General features: G+C 43.0%; 1 protein-coding gene across 1 annotated transcript in view; it reads left to right on the top strand.

The window, feature by feature from the left end:
- The first annotated feature begins 317 nt into the window (after window positions 1-317).
- OXR1 (oxidation resistance 1) overlaps window positions 318-23,897 on the top strand; it is a 543,504-nt gene continuing 519,924 nt past the window's right edge. The window contains exon 1 of the mRNA XM_044928605.2: window positions 318-441. The gene's annotated coding sequence lies outside the window, so the exon portion shown is untranslated. The remainder of the gene's footprint in view (window positions 442-23,897) is intronic.

The raw sequence follows: 23,897 nt of genomic DNA on the forward strand, positions 1-23,897 counted from the left end.
CTCAGGTCCCCAGTCCCCGGTTGCGGGGACGCGCGAGCGCCAAGGAGGCCTTGGGGTGGGGGTGGGGGGGGGCGCTTTAAACCCGAGCAGCGGCTTTCGCACGACCTATTTTTAGCGGCGCGTCGCCCCCCCCTTTCCCTCGGCCTCGGGCGTGGTAGCCTCCGGCGGGCGGCCGCCTCCCTTCTGTCTCCCCCGCCGCCTCTCGCTCATGGTAGCGTCCACGCGGGCAGGTCTGGAAACTGAGCATGTCTGGAAGCGCTCGGCGGCCTCGGCGGCGGCGGGGGCAGAACCGGGCTGCGTCAGGCTGAGCCCGTCCACCGCGCGACCGCAGGAGCGCAGCGCCGGCGCCGCGCAGCCCAGCCCCGCCGAGAGGGGCGCACTCGCCGCCGCCGCCGCCGGGCCCGCCGCCGCTCACCGCAGCCCCCTCCCGGCGACCCGCAAGTAAGTTTGTGAGGTGGCTGGGCGGTGGGGCGAGGGACCGGCGCCCCCGGGGAAGCCCTGGAGGGAGGCGCGGCTGGGGCTCCGGAGAGCCGGCTGGCCCCGCTGACCCGGGTGCCCGGCGCCTCGGCCAGCCTTTTGGCTAGTTTGAAAGTGATGACCCCTGGGATGTTGGAGTCGGGGGACCGGCAAAGCAGGAGGGCCGGACTGACTCCGGTTGGAGGCTAAGGGGGCCAACTTGGGGAGAGGGAAGGACCGCACTGCCAGGAAGCGGGCTGGTGCCGGCTTGGGAGGCTGGGTTTGGGATGCGGGCTTCTGGCTGAGAACAGCCGCAGAAGGAAAGAAGGGTGTCCCCGGGGGATAAGGTGGGAGCGACGTGAGAACCCAGTGTGGAAGGCATAGGAGAGGGTGAGCGCGTCCTGGCTGGAGCGGCGGGAGGGAAGGTGGATGGAAAGTGGGGCGCGTGGAAAGCGGATTTGAACCAGAGCAAAGGACGCCGGTGGAAGAGGCCGTCTGCTTCGGGAAGCAAGTGGACTGTAATAATTTGGGGAATCTGTACCAGATCAGGGCAGTGTAATGATGGAGAGAGGTAGCCTTGGATCAAGGTCTTTGCAGCGAATATGCGGGGCCAAATGTTGAGAACTGGCTGAGCAGAGAGGATGGATGCAGAAAGTGGCCCGGAAGGGCCAGCTGGAAAATCGCTGGGGTATTTGAGTGAAGGGGAGGAGGGGAACAGTGCAGCGATCGAGCTGAGGAATGGAGCCAGGGTTGGGACCAAAAGGCTCAGGAGAGGCTTGCAGGCTGCTACGTGTGGTCCTCTGAATAGTGACTTAGTAGCGGTTCTCTGAGGTTCATTTGCAAGCCAGCTCCTCCTTCATCTCCTACCTGGCTTGGTTACAGGGCGGCTTGCTTAAGGCGAGTTTGTAGATTTGGACAGATCAGGCAACCGGGAAGGTAGTCGTTTGCAGGGGAGCTGTCTGTGCTTCCCTTAAGTGGTTCCAAACACCCTTGGGGTACAAAGCAGGATCTGAATGTGTATGTTTCGGGGGATGTGGAAGTGGGGGGTTCTCCTCTAGGCCACAGGAGCCCTCGGTCTCGCCCCGAAGGTGCGGTGTTCGGGGCCGAGAAGTCAGGCAGAAGTCTGCAGTGTGCAAGTCGCGGCGGGGCGTGTGAGTATTCGTGTGCGCGCGCGCCAGTGTGCGTGTTGCCCGCCCGGGGTCGCCTGTGTTGATGCAGTCTGTCTCCATGACGAGGAGATCCAGGGCTCCACAGGCGGCACGGGGAGGGGATTAAAGGAAACGTGCTTTCCTGCGTCTCTCCTGCCTCCTTTCCCTAGGGTCACATTCTTTGCTCATCCAGTGATGTTCTTCTCTAACCTCTTCCCGGCTCCTGCACACCCCCACACCTGATGCAGGTCTTGTCTTCCGATTCGGTACCCGGAGGACGCGGCTGTCCCTCTTCTGCCAGAGGGAATCCCAGGAATCCCGGTGGTTAGAGGGGCTCCCATATCCGCCCCGGCTCTTTCCCTGGGGCGTCACTAACGGGGACGGGGGCGGGGGGTTCCGCAGTTCGCTCTGCTGCCCCTGCAGGTGACTCTGTGATGTTGCCCAGCGGACCCCGAGTGATGGCTCCAAATAGCTAGAGTCCAGAAAATTGGACAGAGTGAGTGGCACTTACTGGTTCTCCGGAGGTAGGTCTCCCCTGAGTTCCCCACAGGTAATTAAATTGTAACTTAAAAAGGAAAAATGACTAGATTAGTAGACTAAACCAACTCTGAGGGCAAAAAAGCTGTATGTAAAAGCGCCTCTTTGACGAGTAGATATTTTACCCACCGACCTCAAGAAAGGAAGAAGCTTCTGCAATGTACAGATCTGAAATTAGAGGGGAAGGGGGCGGCAGAGCGGGAGTGGCATATTTCACTAAATATGAAAAATGAGGATGAAGTCAACTCTGGAAACCGGTACCATCTGTGGAGGGACTCAAAGAAGGGGGAGCGAGAGTTGTACCTACTGTCTGCCGATGTCTCTGCAGACTGGGCTCTAAGATGGTGTGTGCAGTCATCAGAAGTAATTCTGAACATCCAGATTGCAGGGGGGAAACTCAGAGGAAGGGAAGTGAGGAACTCTAAAAAAATGATGAGGACCATAGGAAGGGTAGTCTTGCAGGGTGATCACTGACCCTTGGAGGGACACAGCAGAAAGACCAACAAGCTTCTAATGGCAGGGATGTATCGTCTTATTCCATGTGACAGTGGCTAGGCCAGTTTCTAGTAACTACTGGAATATACCTTTTGAAATATGACCATGATTCTGGATATCTGTAAGGTGAAAAGTTTGAATAAAAAGACATATACTGCCATTTTCTGCTTCTACCACTGTTTTTTCTTCATTGATTATTGTTAATACATGTGGTGAAGGTAAAATAAACTATTATTTTGCCTGTTAATTCTCCCCAGAGTGCTGTTCAAATAGATGTAACGAAATATGTTTGTCTGTTTTTTGCTGGAGAGTCATGGAGGAAGGAGAGTTAGGCAAATTGATTAGGATATCAAGTAAAGTTAGAGTTTAGGCATCTGAAGATATTATATGAGTGTGGAGGTAAAACTTCATTTATATAATGCTAAATTCAGTATGAAATGAGAAAACCCTTCTCTCCTTAACTCCAAACTTCCTGCATTTGAAATACAAAGGGTTGTACCCTTGGACTGATTCCTAGTCTTCAGAAGTCTAGCTTGACAATAATTTTCCTGGAGAACTGTTACCTAAATTCAGGTTTGCTTTAGGAAATAATCAATAATCAACAGATTCTTTGCAGCCCTAAGGTAAAGACATTACCAAAAAAAAAAAAAAAAAAAGTGGTGAAATGGCTTGATGAAGCAGAATAATGAGTGAGAGAAATATTAACCAAAGTGGGAAAAGAGAAATCACTTTCTCTTACTCCAGGGAATAGATATTACTGATAGGTTTAGAACTTTGGTTCTCAACAGGGGCAAGTTTGCCCCCCAAAGAACACTGGTGGTACCTGGAGATGTGGGGAGGGGTGCTACTGGCATCGTTTGTGCAGAGGCCTGGGAAGTTGCTAATGTTCCACAATATACTGAGTTGTCCCCGCAACAAAGAATTATCCAACTGGGGCTTCCCAGGTGGTATGGTGGTAAAGAATTTGCCTGCCAATGCAGAAGATGCTGGTTCAATCCCTGGGTCAGGAAAATCCACTGGAGAAGGAGATGGCAACCCACTGCAGTATTCCTGCTTGGGAAATTCCATGGACACAGGACCCTGGCGGGCTACAGTCCATGTGGTCACAAAAGTCGGACTGAGCACACACACACACACCTGTCAGTAGTACTGAAGATGAGGAACCCTGGCTTAGAACAGGTGTGATTAGAATGAAAAGCTACTCCTGTCAGGATGCTTTCACATGTTTTCATTGGAAGTCTACCTTGAAAAATCAAAAGTAGTTAATATTAAGAGACTGTCTTTGCAAACTGTTCCCCATTTACAAAAACACTTGCTTTAATGAAGTAAATTAAAGAGATTTCCTTTTAGCAGAACTTCTTTTCAGCCTTCAAAAAAGAGGTCCTAAAATAGGTTGGGAATGTCTGAAAGGCCCATATAGTATGTATAGGAGCTGAGTAAGCTTTTTTTTTTTGATGATAACAAGTTAAAACTGTTCTACTGGGGTATTTTTCACTGAATTTGTTTGGTAATTGCTTTTACAAATACATAGCTTTAATTTTTAATTAATATTAATTTATTTTAAATTTAATAAATTCTTCATATAGTGAGGAATTGAACTGAACCAGAGGAAAATGTTAGCTGAACATTTATTAGAAGCCTCATGAAATGTTCCCAGATGAAACCTTAGTGTTTGTAGGTATCCACACAGAAAGGTAAGAATCCCATATAATTTTCATGGATTTAGTTTCAGTTTTAAATCGACAGCAAGGCATGTATTGAGAGGCAAACCTTTCTGGCCTGTAGTACAATACACTGCCTGGAGAGGAGGAACAATAGCTTACACTCATAGATGTAATAAGATCAGGGCGCTGTTCTAAGATGGCCCACGTGCAGGAACTCAGAACACCAGAACACCTGTTAGATAAAACCTTGGTCATGATGACACTGAAGAGATTTGGTCAGCATTTCCACTCTCTCCCCTCTGTCTACTTCCACCTGTACAGTGCTTCTGTTGGTTGGCTGATTGGTTTCAGAATTCATTCTAAAGGGATTCTCATTAGGGCTGCTTACTTCCTTTCTTGTTATAATAACCATTCCCTCCATCGTTGGCCGTCACCAGCCCTCAGTCCCTCAGGAATTCACACAGCAGAAGAGCCTCCTGCTTAGTCTCTGGGGCAGTCAGTATCCCCTCCTTCACTCCTGTGTGTACAAACACAAACAACTGTTTCCTGCTTCTAAGAGGAACAGAGCTTTGTCTCTTGGAAAAATATTGGGTGGGGAGAGCCCTTGTTTTCCACAAAGGCAACCTCAGTTTCTCTGTTGCAGTCCTTAATTGCCTTATTCAGTTGTTTGTTTAGTTGCATATTCTTGATCTTAGGAAGGCTTCCTCTTCCCGAAGACAAGAGGGAAAGAAGTGAGGAAAACAGAACTTCACTGTGAGCCACACTGGTGTTGATCGAGGGCACTTCTCATGGGCTCTGTGAAGCCTCAAGAAAATAATCTGAACCAATGATAATACTCTTTGTAAATTCAGCGAGCCTGTGTAATTTCAACACTAGCAGGCTCTCCTCTGGCCACTTGAACTCAATGCTGAGCTGCATTGTTCATTGCAACTGGTTTGCAAAACCACGTTTATTTAGAGTAACATACATGTATTTCATGTATGTCTCTAAAAGTCCGTCTCTACAAAGAAACACAAGATAGGTATTCATTTTCATTAAATTTGAAGAGGCTATAGATATATATATATATAGCCTTTTCTTGAAAACATTGATACTTCAGACCCCCTTGGTGAAATGCAGAAGGAGTAAAAAAAAAAAAAAGGAGGGAAGCAGTTACATGGGTTTCTCTATAGATCAGACAAGGAGGGAGCAAGCAATTTGAGGTGAAAGGGGTCAGTTCTTGTCTACCTCTTCCTTTCTTTTGGAAATAGTTATTGATTTTGTTTGACATCTGAGCAAGGAGAGATGGTTTCTTTTCCCGCAGACACTTGTTGAGCTGATGTGTGCCCTTTTATACATTTAATAGCCATAGTAGGAGGCAGTGGGCTGGCTGGTACAGATGGTTAGAGTGAAGCAGAATTTCAAATCATTTTCATCAATAAAACTGCAACAAAGGCTCACTTTCAAAAACTGAGTGTATCCTGTGACTCTTTTGATGAAACAAATAGCAAAGATTACAGAGCTGAGCATCCCTGCTGCACTAGGCACTACCTGGGCTTTAAACTCTCAGAGTATACGTATTGGGAATGGGGAGTGGGCTAATGGCAGCTTCTCTTACCTGAAACAAACTGGGTGGTCATTGAGGCAGGTCAGTTACTGTCCAGTTCAAAGAAGGACAGTGTAAAGACTGGAAATGTTATTGAACAGTGTATGTTGCCCTTGCTGAATTCAAGAGTAAGAACAACAAAAGCAAGAATTTGAAATTTATGCTATAGTAAAGGCAAAGAGAGTTTCTGTTTTTAATTTCATTTTACCTTATTAGCAAGGTAACCTTACCTGTGGAAGGTTTTACCTTCGTTCATAAATGCTTATTCATCTGAAGAAGCAAATAGCCCAGAAGATTTCCCAAGGCTTTCAGCCTTATAAAGAGTGTGTCTCTTCTATCTCTGAAATATTCATTATGTTATATCATTTGGAATCTGAATACTGGGCTAAGTTGGTTGACACAATCCCTTCTAATTTTGTGGTTTAGAGCTGTCTCTGTCCTTTTAAAGTGGTGAAAGAGGTATATTGTTTGTCATTGGGAGCACAGTTACAGGTGCTGGAAGCAGCTTCTTTTACACACAAACATGCCTGGTACTTGACATTGGTCTGGGACTCCACTGAACATAGATCTTAGTCTTCTGGGTTATGAAACATGATTTCAGCCGTTTTGATTTGAACTAGCGTTGCAACCTGGCTTGTGAATCAATTTGATGTATTTGGAAAAGACCAACGGATGAGCCAGAACACTCACTACCCAGTAGCAGAAAACAGGTATAGCAGTCCAGGGAGTTGATCTGGCACTCTTCCTTAGTAGTTTTGTGACTTTAGATGAAGCTTGTTTGTTTGTTTTTTTTTTAATTACCTTATGGTGCTCCAATTTCCTCATCTCTGAAACAGAATTTTTTTTCTCCTATAGAATTCACTGTAGGGTTAGAGGAAATATTTTCAAAGCAAAGTGCCTGTCAATAGTGATGGTGATGGGCTTGTGTGTCCTTCTAGAGCTGAAATTAAATGGTTACTGTCCAGGATGGGGAAGCAGTGGGGCCATTGGTGAGCAAACTGAGGTGGAAAAGGACCTGGGAGTGGATCATAGTTAGGATGGGGTTTTGAAGGTGAAGTGGTCTTGTCCTCTTTTGACTGATGGGGCCTTGGGGACTCAGGGTTATGGTGTGATTTGCCGAAGGTTATGCTACATCATTTCAGCTGAGTCTATTTATAGAGTCTCCATTCCAACATTCTCCACTTAAGAGCACACTTATTCTCTTGGTTAAAGCCATGTTTATTCTGTTTATTTAAAAATGGTTATTCAACTCAAGAACCTCTCATTTCAGTTGTTATAAAGGTCTTTTATAGACAGATTAAGACAGGCATCAGTGGATCTCTAATTGAATTTGTACAAGAGCTCAACTCTTCACTTAAATGATCAAAATGATATCTTTATTTTTTCCTAATTGGAGTGAACAAAATTGAATATTGGCCCTTGTTGATGGTTCTGTTGCTAAGTTAATAGTTTTGTTTTTGTTTTAAATCAGTGCTGTTGCCGTTGTGGTTCCTTGAAGAGTTTCAGATTCAGTGAAAATGTAAAAATCTGCATGTGTTGGAAATACTTTGTGAGTTGTAAAGTATTTTATGTATGTTGTCTTATTTGTAACTTATGGTAAAGATATATTATCAGTTGCGATAATGAAAGACTTAAAATTCAAAGCCAGGACAGATGGCAACTTTGAACAAACATTCCCTTTTGAATCATTCAAACTTGAATTCAAATCTCCATGTTTTAGTCACCAGCTGTGAAAACTTGGACAAATAACTTGACTTTCCAGCTTCTCCTATCTTTTGCAAATCACATTAACCGGATTATGGGTATGATTCTTGTGATGATTTAGTAAGATAAGCAAGTAAAGATCTTAGCATGATGCCTGCACCCTTCTTTGTCCTTGTACGCTGCTAATTCACCATATTTCAGCTATGCCCTTGAAAGTAACTATTTAAACTTGAATTTGTTCATATATTTTCACCATAAGAATCAGAAAACTTGATTTTAAGTGACTTGAGAGGGGAATAAAAAGAGAGGCTTCATGGATGTGTAACTGAGTAAAACATGGGTTGTTATATGTATCTAGCTTCCAGTTGGACCTGATTTAGGGCTCAAACCATGTGACTAGTTCACTGTTAATGGGAGTGAGAGTGAAAAGGTTGTTAGTAGTCCAGGTGGAAACTGTGCATTCATTTCTTGTAAGTTTTCCATCAGCTTCCTCTTCTTGGGCAGAGGCATAGAGGCTTGCAAAACACAGTAATAAATCCATTACAGACAATTATACACGGAAAAGTATTGAGCGAATTATATTATTTTGTGGAAGGGAATGAAATGAAGCTGAAATTTCAATGGAACCTACTAGTAGTGGTAAGTCAAAATCCGATAAGCAATAAAACACAACAGAACAAAATTCAAAGCTTCAGCCTGGTAATTTATCAGCGCTCCTTAACTGAATTAAATAGAAACTGATTCTGGATTATTTAAACAGAAAGGGATTCAGTGTATGGTCCTGGAAGAGTTTATGGAATCAAGGAAATGATGAAGAACGAGACCTTGGAAACGATAACCTGGTGCTGGAATAAGTCAACTCTAGCTGTTTTCCGTGATTGGGACTCTGTGCTTAAGACTTAGAATTCCGAGGGAGCCAGAAAGAGAGAAAAAGTGTCAGACCACTGCCTTCCCTGTGCGCCGTTACTCCTCATCTGTTACCTGGCAATGAGTCTTGCTCAGCCATTGGTCAGCACCGAAGCAGGCCCCGCCCACAAGCAGCCAGCTGTCAAGGAGCAACCTTTGGTGGGGGGGATTCGTTCAGCTGTTGGTGGAGTGTCGATCCTGAGATAGAGAGTGAGATAAGAGGTGGCTCCCAGCCTCTCCCCAAGACCCTCTAGCTCACCAGGCCTTGGGCCAGTGGGTGAGCTGGGAGGGCCCAGGGAATAGGCTGAAGGCTGTGTCTGCCCACTGGCCTTGGCTCAGGCCTTGATGGCAGCCATGAATGTCTCCCCCATCCTCTCCTTTGTGACCTAATAGCAGCGAGTCTGCAGGTCACAACCTGTGGGACCTGCCTCCGCCCAGTTTGTGCGGCCTGAGGAGCCTGAGAGCCAGTTGGGCTGGGCACCTGGCTCCCTCAGTGATGACCGTTGGGTAGGGTCTGGGAACTTGGCCCTGAGGGACCTGCTGCCAACTGAGCTGTGTCTCCTCTTAGCCTGGACCCAGACCTTGGAGGATGAAAGTTGTACCCTGGGACCTGGACCCTTCCTAATCAGAACAGAGAATAACATTCATCCCGTAGAGATTTACAGGAGCATCATTATCTGACCTCAAGAACAAAGGAATCTGACACAAGATGTCTGCAGCAACTAACCACACCCCTCCCTCACCTTTCCTAGAAAAGGGCTTTGCTGAAAACTTTTGGGGAGTTCGGGGTTTTTAAAGCATGAGCCTCCCATCTCCTTGCAGGGCCCTGTAATAAATCTTTCTCTACTCCGAACTCTGATGTTTTGTATTGTTTGGCCTCGCTGTGCATCAGGCACACGGACTTGCATTTTGGGAACAAGTTCAGAGGAAGAACACGGCATCATGACCAGCAGTCCACCACCCCTGTGCTTATGGACCCAAGGGGCTACCAAGGCATAATCTGTAATCCACCCCTAGTGGAAAGAGGGGACTAGATAATACTGGACAGACATACTCATATTCACGACATGGATTTCTGATGGAAAAACTGGCTTCAGTGATGATCAGTTACTGATCATCAGGAAGGAAAACAAAACAAAAACAAAAAAGAAGTGTGTTATTTATGTGCCAGACAGAACTACTGTGTCAGTTTTCCAAGGCTGTTCTAACAAATTACCACCCACTGGGTGACTTAAAACAACAGAAGTTTATTTTCTCACAGTTCGAGAAGATAGAAGCCTGTAGTCAAGGTGTTGGCAGGGCCATTCTCTCTTTAAAGCTTTTTGGGGAAGAATCTGTTCCATGTCTTCCCCTTAGCTCCTGGTGCTGCCTGTAATCGTTGGTGTTCCTCCGTTTACAGAGGCATCACCTTAATCTCTGCCCCAGTGTCACATGGCGTCTTTCCCACTCCCTCCGCCATGGTGAATCTGTGTCTCTTCTCTTCTCATAAGGCTACTAGTGGTATTGGATTAGGGATCTGCACTGTTCCCCTATGACCTCATCTTAATGTAAACAGTTACATCTGTAATGACCCAATTTCAAATGAGGTCACATTCTGAGATTCCAGGGAGAACATGAGATTTGAGGGGATACTATCCAACTTGCTGCTGCTGCTGCTGCTAAGTCGCTCAGTCATGTCTGACTCTGTGCGACCCCAGAGACGGCGGCCCACCAGGCTCCGCCATCCCTGGGATTCTCCAGGCAAGAACATGGAGTGGGTTGCCATTTCCTTCTTCAATGCATGAAAGTGAAAAGTGAAAGGGAAGTTGCTCAGTCGTGTCCGACTCTTAGCAACCCCGTAGACTGCAGCCCACTAGACTTCTCCATCCATGCGATTTTCCAAGCAAGAGTACTGGAGTGGGGTGCCAATGCCTTCTCCGACTATCCAACTTGGTGCCAATGTAATGTGGATAGGGTAAACAGCCATGCACACAGTGATATCTGAATAGTGGGAAGGGGTACTATCCTATTATTCTCTGTCATAAACTCTGTATGAAGTATCATGCCTGGTTTCAGGCTCCCATTTTCAGATGATCATGTGTCTGCTGGAGAACTAATGGAAAAACAGTTTGCTTTGTAAGAGCAGTTTTTTGAACTACGGACCATAAACTTGGCAAAGAGGAGTCCAAGATAAATATAAAATGAGCTTCCAAATGTCAAAAGGAAGAAAGATTTCATCTTTATTGCTTGCTTGAGACCTAGGACCTATGGCTGGGAATTCCAGAGACGCCGATTTTCTCTACGAGAGAACAGTCTTGTGTGAGTGTGGTTCAGGAGTCCCTATCTCTGGAAACATTCAGCAGAAGCTCATCATATTTGTTACGGATGAGATAGAAGAGATTTCTGAGTATGCAGGGAGCTTAGATTGATAACTGCCCCCACGTTTCATGTTTAAGATTGTCTTCTTCTAGGAGTATATAGGACATTCGTGATCCCCAAAGCATTATTATATGTTGTGGCAATAGAAGAGAACATGGCACACATAGACTGTAGTTATTACATAGATAGATGTTTAATTGATCTACTACGGTGGTGATAAAGAACAAACCAGGAACCTGTACAGTATCTGGCACAAAGCACAAGGTCAATAATTACTTGTTGAGTGAATTCGTTGTTTCATCAGCGTCTACTTTACAAATATATGTTCAAGTTGTTTACCTGGAGTGCTTCCCTGATCATCATCAGCCCTGTCATATTCTGTCACCCACCCCAGTGTTCTTGCCTGGAGAACCCCAGGGGCGGGGGAGCCTGGTGGGCTGCCATCTATTGGGTCGCACAGAGTCCGACACGACTGAAGCGACTTAGCAGGAGCAGCAGCAGCAGCCCCAGCAGCATATTCTGTCGTATGGTTTCTCTGTAGCCTTCTGACATCCAGGATTACCTACCTTGTTCATATGTAATTCCCCTCTTTGTTTCATTTTTACCATCTTAAAAATAGGGTTGGAGGTGGGGAGTGATTTTTCTCCTTAATCTGTCCTCCTCTGGGCTGTCTTTGCCAAGAGAGGTAGCCCTGATCCTCTGAAATTCATCTGTTAATGTGAAGCCTGAAGGGGACTTTGGCTAAAGAAGTGTTTCTCAGAGTGTGGAACAGTGTGACTGATTCTACACAGATGACTTTGGGAGCTGTATGGATATATATTGAACTGCAAAGATTGAATTGAAAAGATTCTGAGTTTGTTGTCTTTCAGTGTTCGTTATTAAGGCAAGGAGGAAGTTTCAATTCAGTGCCAGTGTTAAAACTAGTATCTCAAATACATGTTTATCTCCCTTTTGCAAATAGAGTAGGCTTCAGTTGCCAAGCTTTCAAAAGTTTCATAAAAGTATCTTGTTTTCATTGTTTTCAATTTTATCTTCTTTCATGCTAAGTGCTAGTTTCCAAATAAAATAATGACACAAAGCTTCCTTTAAAAATTCATGCAGTGAAATTTCTAATGGTTTTATATTTTAAAAAAGCAAGAAGGTAATATAGATGGATGATTGAGACTTGGAGATTTCTGTGTGAGAGTTCTCCTATGCTTCAACTGTCTGGATTTTCTTCCTTGCTTTTCTGGCACACTTTTGCACTCTGGACATCTGGGATGAGCTGTTCTGTGTAAGAGTCCTCCCTTCCTGAATTGTTTCACAAGATACCTGTTGGCTCAAAGAAAGGGGAAATTGTGCATATAAATGTGGCTTTGCATAGCTTACAGTGCCTAGATAATGTGTATTCCTAAACTGTTTTTTTAAAAGCAATTCAGGATGGGGGACACATGTACACCCACGGCTGATTCATGTCAATGTATGGCAAAAACCACTACAATATTGTAAAGTAATTAGCCTCCAATTAAAATAAATTAATTAAAAAAAAAGGCAATTCAAAATTGCTTTTCTGGCTTTCAAGGTAGGTTCTTACATTGATAGAATGAATGTCATATTAATTTATATAATTATTTTTCCATTGTTTTCTCCATGTCACAGGGCCCAGGTTTCAAAAAGAAAAAGGAGATTTTTTTTTTTTTTCATTTTGCCACCTCGGGGAATCAGTTATAATACTGAAAAAAATTTTAAGCTTTTCAACAAATTTTATACATGTGCATGTTTAGAAAATCAAAATTTTCTACAAAGCATATGATATAACTAACAGTTTATTCCTCCAGTGCTCACCATCTTTAGTTCCTTTTCATGGGAAACAACCAGTTTTTTCCCCCCAGTGTTTACTTCCATATTCCTAAATACATACTTAAGAGTTCTAGGTCTTGATATTTGCTTTTGTCTGATGACTCCCTAAATTAGAAAATATAGAAGATGTGCATTAATATCTCTTTTAGTAACGTCCCTCCATCTTATTCTTCTATCTTCCCACTGTTCCCAACACTATTTCATTATTTTTTAAAATGAAATAAAGTTCAGAAGTTTGGTTTCCACTTAAGATGGAGAAAGCCCCAAGAAATCACTCCCACCATCACAATGAGAAAAAGCTGAATAATATACAAAATCTTAACTTGTCTGGGGCCCATCTGTGAGAACTGAACTCACAAGATAAGCAAGTGAACTGAAATCAGAGAAGGACGAGTCCCTCTAAGGAGATATGGGACATGAACCCTTTCACCTGTGCCAGAACACGGGAAGAACAATAAATAAAGGTAGATAAGAAGAGTATGCCTGTGTTCATAGCATTAGCCACAGTAGACATGGGGTAGAAGCAACTCAACTGTCTACTGATAGATGAATGAATAAACAAAATGTGGCATATATATATATATATTATATATATATACAATAGAATATTATATGGCCTTAAAAACGAAGGGAAATCTGATACATGCTGTAACATGGATGAACCTTGAAGACATTATGTAAGTGAAAGAAACCAGTCACAAAAAGACAAATTCTTATATGATTCCACTTTTCTTCCTTGACTGTTTAAGGTACCTCAAATAGTTTTTTTCCTTGACTGTTGAAGGTACTTCAGACAGTCATGAAGATAAAAAGTAGAATGGTAGTTGTCAGGAACTGGAGGGAGCGGGAAATGGGGAACTTTTGGCTAATGGATACAGAGTTTCAGCTTTGCAAGATGAAGAAAAGCCTTCTGGTGATGGACAGCGGTGATGGTTGCTCAACACCGTGAGTGGATTTAATGCCGCTCAGCTGTACACTTAAAGTGGTGAAGATCATAAATTTTATGTTATGTGTGTTTTACTGCAACTAAAGATAATAATACAAAATGATTTTAGAAAGCAAATAAGAAAGATGTAAAATATTTTGAAGTTTTTGAAAGTTAAGTGAGGGCTGACAAGATAGCTGAGAATACATGAGAGCGTAGATACAAGGGGAGTTTGTGCTTTCTCACAAGGTCTTTCTTTTTTTGTTGTTGAAGTATCATTGATTTACCATGTGTATTAGTTTCTGGTGTACAGCAAAGTGACCCAGTTATATGTACATATATTCTTTTTCATTATACAGGCATATGTTTCTTCTTTTATACATATACATGTATTTCTTTCCATTATGATTTTTTTGCAGGAAGATTGAATATAGTTCTGCGTGCTATATAGTAGGATGTTGTTTGTCTATTTTATTCATAGTAGTTTGTATCTGCTAATCCCAAACTCCTAATTTATCTTTCCTCTGCTTTCCCCTGTGGTAATCATACATTTGTTTTCCATGTCTGTGAGTCTGTTTTGTTTTGTAGATAAGTTCACTTGTATCATATTTTTTTTTAATTAAAAAAAAAAACTTTTGGGGGGCTCTCCTGCATGGCATGTGGGATCTTAGTTCCCCGACCGGGAGTTGAACCCTGCTTTGGAAGTGTGAAGTCTTAACCACTGGACGCAAAGAAGTCTCATTTGTTTCATGTTTTAGATTCCACGTGTAAGTGCACAAGTTCTTTGCCATGGGCTTCTGCTCAGTGCATTCCAAAGAGTTTGAGGGCAGGGAAGTTAACCAGAGAGAGACTGTGTTGGTTTCACAGGTGTGTGCACAGTGTGAGGCTGCCCCTGGAAACAGATGTAGAATCCCGCCTGCACCTCCACATTCTTCTCTTACCAACAAAAGCTTTACACTGCGGGGAAGGGGCAGAAACCCCACTGAGCCCAGGATGGTGCTCTGGTACAAACCTGAGATCTGCCCCAGATCCGGAGCGTAGTCTGGCTGCCATGGGAGGAGAGTGGGGCAGAAAGGGTGAGGAAAAGCCAGCCCAAGGTCCAGGTTTATAAGGCGTAAGAGTGAGGGTAGACCCAGAGAACTCAAATACAGCAGCCATATTCATAATTGCTCAATATTGGTAGCTGTACAGAGGTCCATCATTTGGGGAATGGATAAACCAGCTGTGGTGGTATTCCACAGACTAGGATTCTGTAATGAAAAGGAACAGAAGGGATGTGCTGACCTCATTGCTGTGCCAGTGATCAGGGAGGGTGACCATCAGGGAGGGGGCCTGAATATTTCATGGAAAACATGGCACTTTAGAAAATGCAGTGGCTCTAAAGTAGATCAAGACAGTTATGTAGAAAGCAGGATAATTAGAGGGGCTGATTGTGAGGCTAGGAGAGACTTAGAGGTCATAATTTGCTCAGCAAGAAGATAGTCCTATATATGATCTGAGGTTTTTTCATTTTACCACATAAAATACTATTGATGTATAAACTACTCTATTTTTGAAACTCAAAGCCCTCTATAAATGTATCTAGTTTTTTTTTCCCCTACCCTAAACTTGTATCACGTTGGTCATAGACTCATCAAGGTTAAAGTTTCTTTAGAATTCATCTAATAATCTTCTGAACTGGTGCCTCCTAAGCTGTAGTTCATAGGCATGGATAGAATTTGGTTAGTGCACAAACTTGGGTGCAGAAAATGACATCTTTATTGTTGTTAACCTCTAACTGGAAATTCGGAGAAGGCGATGGCACCCCACTCCAGTACTCTTGCCTAGAAAATCCCGTGGACAGAGGAGCCTGGTGGGCTGCAGTCCATGGGGTAGCAAAGAGTTGGACATGACTGAGCGACTTCACTTTCACTTTTCACTTTCATGCATTGGAGAAGGAAATGGCAACCCACTCCAGTGTTCTTGCCTGGAGAATCCCAGGGACAGGGGAGCCTGGTGGGCTGCCGTCTATGGGATTGCAGAGAGTCGGATACAACTGAAGAGACTTAGCAGCAACTGGAAGTTAGCATTGTTCTTCGTTATGGGTGTAGGTCACAAACCACAGTAGCATGGCAGTACCTGTGGCCTTGTCAGCAAATAATCACAGATAATATCATATTTCATTACAATTGTTGGTAGAGATACTTTAAAAAATCATCTGTGCTCATTCCTGCTTTGAAAATATGTTTATTATTAGATCTGCTGTTAGATCTTTTTATTTAGAGTATTAGAAAAGGAAACATATCACAAATTCATTCTTTCATAATTTGATAACTGTTTCATTGTATTTCATTTCCTTTGTAATCCTATGCATATCATCCTTTGAAGAGGTCATAGGCTCAGACAGAATCCTAGAGGGATTCGTAATATCACAGAAGAACCTGGAACCTTTCTTGGACTCGCAGCAGATAGCTGGGACTGGGAAGCTGGAGCTGTTGAGTGTCTTTTTGCACTCTGCACATGGGCTTGATCTGCCAGATGCCAGCTGTGCCATTCCATAGGAAGCAGTGGTTCCAGCAGGTTTCATGTTTGTTGGGGAGGGCAGTGGATGTGTTTTTCAGGATCTGTAAATCCTCTGTGGCCTCTTTGAGAGGCCTCTCCTAGAGTGGGGGCCAGTGCAGCCTTAGAAATAGGGAGATGCTGTGATGCCTTTTGATCTGGACTGTTAGAGGGCCTTGGTCTTAGAACTCCATCCCATGTCTGTGGCTCTGGGCCTCTGGGACCCTTGCTGGGGAGACCGGCAGCTGTAACAGGGGTCAGCCTGGTGACTTCCACTCTCATATTTGTGAATTCTAGCAGGACTGGTATTTAACTTCAGAGCTGCAGGTCAGAGCTCTTTTTCTACTTGTGATTCAGTTCCCTGGCAGGTCAGGTAAGATTTTAGTGAACACGTCTCCCTTGCCAAGATTTTTATTATCTTTCAAACTTTCTTATAAATACTGTCATTCCAGAGTGAACCACTTGGGTGACTTAAATGTCAGCAGTGTTAGCGGACAAGTAGGGATTCCCTTAGACCCCTGAGGGATGGGAGGATTGCTTCCCTGTGGGTTATAGTTTACATAAATATTTACATATCCATTATGAAAGTAGATTGTCTAAATTATCTCAGGATAGCTTATTTCATTTTTGACAACCCTGACAGGAGGTTTTACCTCTTTTGGAATAAAATCTGCCTTTGTTTAACTTCTTTCACTGATCTAGGTCTGGTCTACAAAACCTCACAGTTATCTGGGAATTTTTCCTGAAGTTACTGTAGTGTTCTTACTATGACCTTCCTGACATGTGGAAAGACTGCAGATCACTGTGAAATCTGCCCAAAGTATGTTTTGACTGAAATATACTTTCTGGGAGACATTATCGTAGGCTGCGATGGAACATTTTTATAACAAATGTTTAGAATCTGAATATGTGCTAGGCACTCAGCTGAACACTGACCATCTACATAAAATGAGGGGCAGAGCTGACTTGCCCCTGCCCCTGTGGGTGCTGGGGGGAGGTTGCCAGTGTAGTGTAGGAAGGAGCTTGAAACCGCAACTAGCAGGGTGGGAGGCTGTACAGAAGTGGGATCTGACCTGGAGAAAAGAGGAGCACTCTAATTGAAGGCTGGAGGGTGGAGCTGGGGGCAGGGATAGAGCAGTGTCCCAAGTGGAAGAAACAGCTTGGCACTTATGAGGAAGTGAAAGTTGATCAGTGTGGCTGGGTCAAGGGTCAGGGTGGTACCAAATGGAGGTGGAAACAGAAGCCAGCATCAGACAATACTGGATTTTCTTGGCCAGGCTGAGGATTTTGATCTTTGAAACACAGACTGACATAATCAACTATTCCTTATTGACACAGAGGTAGCACTATTTCTTTACCAGGAGAACAGATGACATTGAGCAAAAGTAGAATGCCTTTCACCTTAAAAAGAAAATTTTGCTGTTTAAATACAGGGAACATGACACGCATACCATAACACATATACATTATTACAAGTATTCCTTCACTTCTGGGTAGCAGGCTTTTGGTCTCAGTGCCAAGATTAAATTACTTGGTTCTTTGAGGTTCTGAACTGAGGGAATTCTAAACCACTTGCCTTTGTCATTTGCCTTTGAAGACTTCTTCGTAAAGTTTCCATTATAAAAGCTCTTATAACATCTTCAGTCTTTGAAAGAAAGGGTTATTAAAATCACTCAAGTATCTGCCTGTTATTTTATCTGCCATTGTTTACCTGTTTGTTCGAACCTCATTATAAAAGACTGGAGGTATCAATGCCATAATTGAATGGAACTGACTTGTAATTTTGAACACTGTTGTCTCTGTGGCCTTCTTAACCACTACTCTGAATTTAAAATTCTTGCAATATTTTGATCATGTGAGTGAGAATGTAAAATACAGTTTTTATTTCATGTAAACACTTTTGAAATGGCAGCATTTTGTCCAGAGGTTAATTGGAGCAGCTCTTGCCTCATTTTAATATTAGTTACCCGTGGGGATGAGTCAGTTACCGCGTGATTGTATTATTCTCATGGAGGAATTGGACATGAACAGCACGAACATTCTTCCCTCTCAGGCTGCCGAACCAGGATCTGTGTGTCCCCTTCTGTGCAATTTCTGCAAGGTTTCACATGAAGCTGAGGCAGCCTGTGCTGAAATGGCCAGCATCCACCTGTACTTAAGTGGCTCATTATTAATGCCCCAGTTCTCTTTACCTAGTACACAGAAGATCTAGAAGGATTCTTAAGGATTCTACATTGTGAAGGAGGACTTTGAAAGGACCTGGAGACAAGGATATTCAGAGGAGGTAACTAAAGCAGTTACAGAGAATCATTTTTCAGTATGTTTGGCATCCTTATGCATGATGTCAACAAGAGCCTCAGCCTAACCATAACATCAGAGGGCTTTGTTCTCTATTTTAGGTCCTTTATTTGAGAATGTACTCCCATGAAAAGGTCATTTTGTTTTTGTTTTTTTTTATCTGTGCAGAATTCCTTTGTGGACTGCCCCACCCCTTAGAATCAACCTTTCAGTCCTGCAGTTGATGCGGAGTGAGCCTGCCTCCTTTGCTCCTGTTCCCCCAGGGTGAACGTGTGACCCAGCCAGCCACAGGCCCCCACCTGCAGTGACCGTGGATTGTTCAAGGATGGGTGTGTGATCCCAGCTGGCAGGATGATGAGAGCACTCCCTGGGATTTTGACAGAGTACAGAAACAATGTCATCTTTCTTGTGGGGGAACAGAGTTGTTAGGATTGTATCTAGAGCTGCTGGTGGCCATCCTTGTTATTGAATGGAGAAAGCCTGCCTAAAAATGAAGCTTGTCCAGAGAAAATAAAAATGAGATGAAAAGTTACATGTCAGCCTATTGATCTGACTACACCTGAAGTCAGTAAGACTCCTGAATATTTCAGTGTCGTGAGCCCATTTTCTCACTTCTATTTAAGCTAATGTAAGCTAGGTTTTGTTACTTTTATTTATTTTTAAAATATTTATTTACTATTTGGGTGTGCTGGGTCTAAGTTGTGGCATGTGGTATCTTCAGTTGCGGCATGTGGGATCTAGTCCCTGACCAGGGATCAAACCCAGGTCTCCTGTGTTGGGAGCATGGAGTCTTATCCACTGGACCACCAGGAAAGTCCCCATTACTTTTAAATAAAATAATTAAAACATTTATGTTTTAATGTTCCCATAAACTCTCCTTATACTAAAATGGCAGCAAGAAAGGAGAGGTCTGAGTATGTCATTTGGTGACATTTGTCATTTGGTGTAGAGTGAGGGCTTTGAAATTTTCTATTGCCTGAGCCAGAAAGTTTATAAGGGAGACCAAAGGATATGCTTTCCTTTCCTCCTGTTGCTATTTCCTTCAAATAACCTTGGGTCTTTGAAACCAGGTTCTGAGATAGTAGCATCCTAGTCTTCCCTATATACAGAAATGGGAGACAGTGCTGCTCTGTATTAAGAAACACCTAAATGGTAGCTGGCTGATTCCTAGTTACAGCCTTGCCATCTGAAATCCGTGGGTACATTTATCTGTGATGCATTTGCTTTTACCATGAGGCATTCTAAGGTCCATTGTTCAACAAATAAGATATTACAGCCCCATTAATGGTCTCTAACATGAATAACAGGATTAGAGGGACAAGCAGTAACAATAATAAAAGACAAATTATCCTCAATTTCTAGTAACTCAGCAATGAGAGACATTTAATTTCTCGTTTGGATGTTAAATAGCTAGAAAATATGAATCGGTCATTCTGGATGCACAATTCTGCAACAGCTTCATTCCATTTGGTATCCTAGGTATTGGTGTCTTACAGGCATTTCCTTTTAAAGACAGGGACGAGCAGATGAACAGAATGGTAATGAAAAAGAGCACTGCAAGTGTCCTGAGAACCTAAAGTGGAAAGCAGAGGGTCTATAATAATATTTCTGATACAAGTTTCTGTTAGTGGCTTATTTTTTTCCATGGTTTCTTTCTGAAAAGATTCATGAAACATCTATAAATTAGGATTGTTTGTGGCTTAAAGGAGGCTAGGGGAATCAAAGACATTATTAACACTTGTTACATTGATGCTTGTCTCATGGATAATAATTTCTGGTAAGAAGGGTTAGAAGATAAGCCCTTTAGCTAATAATAGACTCTGGTTCCTAAGCTGGAGAGGTACTCTGTAAATCATTATCCAGTGACCAGAACCTAAAGTGGAAATTTTCTTCCAGGATATGGCCAGAATGGTCTCCAAATATGTAAAGAAACATCTTGGTTAGCTTACTGTCTTCCATTTAGAAGAGAAAATACAACAAACACCAGTTTTCTGTTAGATATCATAGAATGTGCAGAGGTTTTTATTATCCCTTGTGCTCCCGTAATAGAAAAAAATAGATTTCTCCTTCCCAGGTAATTTAATGGGGAAAAACATCACATTTTCAAAAGAAAAATGTTGCACAAGAGAAAGTAGCATGAAGGTAATGAAACTCTGTTGTGCTGTGTTTAGTGAACTGATGGCTTAATAAACTATTGCCTTGGTGACAAAAAGAAAAACAAGAACCAAAACAATCCTCACCTTTGTATCCAGAGGAGGTTGATTAATAAACATGAATTAGCAGATAAATCTAAATTTGCGGTTTGCCTCCAAGTATTTGTTTTTTTTTTTTATCAGTTATCATGTCTGTAAGAAAGCAGAGCTGAGAGAACAGAGCCCTCTGGGGTTGGTTCCAACTAGATGGAGACTTTGCAATCTTATGCTGCGAAGTGACTGGAATGCACACTTCAGTGCAGGGAATTTCCTGTGCATTTGCACCTCAGTCTGCATGTTCTTCTACTGAAAGGAGTGAGGTACAGAGCACCACCTATTGCTGTGACTGTGCCCATGTCGGCTGCGGAGACTGCTGGCCGGGACCTAAGGCTGCAGCCCAGGGACAGGTGGGCCATGCAGACCCAGGGTTCCTGGCCAGTGAGGACTCATTTGTGGAAGGAATAGTCTATTGGAAGACAAGGAGCCTCCTTCGGTTTTGTGAAATTAAGACGAGAAAGAACGGGGTCTGCAGAAGTTCAAGTGGTGACTCTGAATGTATGAACCTTGTACTTGGTACAATTGCTGACAGCAAACCTGAGCATTCTCTGCTGTTTGCAGTACAGATGCTGACCCAGGGAAGGGATCGCTCCAGTACAGAAAAGCATGAGTCACGGAGGAGCCACGTCTGGGGGACGAAAGTCCAGGGAAAGTTCAGATGTTCCCTACAGCCTGGCATGCATGAGCACCTGATGGGAGCTGATATATAGGAACCCCCTCCCTTGAAATACATATTTTTGTGTAATACACTTCTGCTAACTGTATAATAAACTGATTGTAGTTTGTATTTCACATTAATTTTGAGGATTCTCAACTCATTTATTCATTCTTTCATTTAGTATGTAAATTGATTGCTTACTCTTTGCCAAACATAGAAAAAAAAATATGGTGAATAAATCCAGAGAAATCTCTGCTTTTGCAGACATCACATTCTAGTTTGTGGAAACGATCAGCCATTAAGCACATACAGAAATAAAGGCTTTGAAGAAAAGTTACTCCAATAAAATGTGGGTAATGTGAAAGAGCATGACAAGCCTGGAGGTTGAGGAACAACAATAGTACTGAGATTAAAAAGAGGAGGAATCTGAGGACTGGCTCAGGGTAGAAGAACATTTAGAGAATGGAAAGCAGAGGAGGAAAAAGCAAGGCGTCCAAGGAGTGGCAGCCAGTGAGGCAGCAGGAGAACCAGGAAAGTGGTCCTTAGAGCTTGTTAACGTCATTTGTGAAGCCCGAGTGACCTGACCTAGCTGGAGATTTTGGAAGTTCCACCCTGGCTGCCGAGAAGGCAGGATCATCACAGGACAGACACGGAAGAAGAGGAACCATTGAGTGGGCTGTGGCTGTGACGGATGTGAGAAATAAGTCTTATTTGGACTATGACTCTAGGGGCAGAAGTGGTCAAAGAAGCTGCACTGGGGATATGCACAAAACACAGCACCCAGAGGACTCACTGAGAGAGTCGGTACTGGTGTGAGGGAACAAGAACCATCCGGATTAGGTGGTTTCCATTTAGATCAGCATCACTCAAAGTACTGGGGTGCAGGCTTTGATGTCACTGGTCTGTGACAACATAAGAAGCTTGTGCCAAATGTAAATTAGCCGACTTTCTTTTGCATAGCTAGGTTTTCTCAAGGAAGGAAACAGTGGATTGAGTCAAATTCTAACACAAGCTCTTTCTTTTGCCATAGACCAGAAAGAGTTTCCAGACCAGACTCATCTCTGGCCTTTACTGGAAACCAGCTGGACCAAGTTCTCAGAGTTATCCACATTCTTGAAGAATTGCTGATTTTTTAGTTTCATGTGTGTGCTGTGGTTGCCAAAGTTAATAGGACTGCACACAAATAAGTAAATAAAGTACTTTATGGAGCAATACCTTCTTAAAGATATGATTTCTAGATTTTGATTTGATTTTTTTGATTTTGTTTTTTGACTAGTAGGCAAGTATAAGAGAATAGGCTTAGGAGAACATTCTTCTTTTAAATGTTTTCTAAATTTTTTATTATTTTTATTTGTTTATTTATTTTGGCTTTGCCACAAGGCATGTGAGATCTTAGTTCCCCAACCAGGGATTAAACCCATACCCCCTGCATTAGAAGCACAAATCTTAACCACTGAACTGCCAGGAAAGTCCTGCATTCCTTTAAAATAACAAATTAACCCATGTTTATGAAGTAGGGTCACAGGGCAAGTCAAACTATACCATACTTGTTCTTCAAACCTTAGCACCATCTTTTAGGAAGCCTTCCAGGTTATCTAACCATTCTGATGGGTCTCATGTCTTTTCACAACACTGTGTATGTTTTACTTTTTTCATAGCATTATTATAAATCAAGAATGGTTGACTGAAATTTCTTTGCCTCTCCCAAAACTATAAGCAAGTGGAAGGAAGACTGTGTCTTACAACGCCAGTAGCAAGTAGAATGTTTGGAATGTTGTAGATAACCAATTAAACTTTACACAATGTGTCGCCGATCCTGTTTGTGATGCCAGTTGTCTTGCTGTTTACACTGTTTGCTGAAACCAGGGTAGGCAAAGCACAAGCAGGAAGCTGGAAGAAAACTCAAGGAGCTGTAGGAACTGCAGACACGTTTATTCTCTCTTGGCTGTTGCAGCAGCTTTAACAGTAGACACACTATATTCTCTCCTCTCATGGCTGACCCATCAGACATAGCCATGATGCAGTAGTAAATGCCACTGCTTTCTGGGTGGAGTTATGCTTACAGCACAAAGTAGCCTGTGACCAAGGGAGCACCTCCTGATGCACATGCGCAGTGCTACAAATGGGCTCAGCTGTTACATAGTCATTATTTATAAAATGTGGGGCGAGAGAATCTGAACATGCTATCTTGGACAATTTGCTCTTTCCACACTCATGCTATGTAGCATCATCATAATTTCAAAGAACAAAAGGATACTGTGTACATTGCTGGGCATAATGTTTAGCATTTAAGTTTGGGGTAACTACCAAAGCAAAGGCTTCTCTAGGCTAACTAAAATCTGAGATGAATGATACTATTTATAGCCTCAAATATGTAAAAATGTTTTTAATAGTTAATGAGTTTTGCACATTGGACTTGTCAACCATGTCTATTGAAAGAGAGCAATTGGCCTGGGTGATATCATTTCAGATATAAAGGAGACTTCTGTACATATATTATATATTATAGTAATCTCATTGTACCACAAACGAGGGCT

Source organism: Bubalus bubalis, chromosome 15 (genome assembly GCF_019923935.1).
Source record: "Bubalus bubalis isolate 160015118507 breed Murrah chromosome 15, NDDB_SH_1, whole genome shotgun sequence".
In the NCBI taxonomy this organism is placed as follows: domain Eukaryota; kingdom Metazoa; phylum Chordata; class Mammalia; order Artiodactyla; family Bovidae; genus Bubalus; species Bubalus bubalis.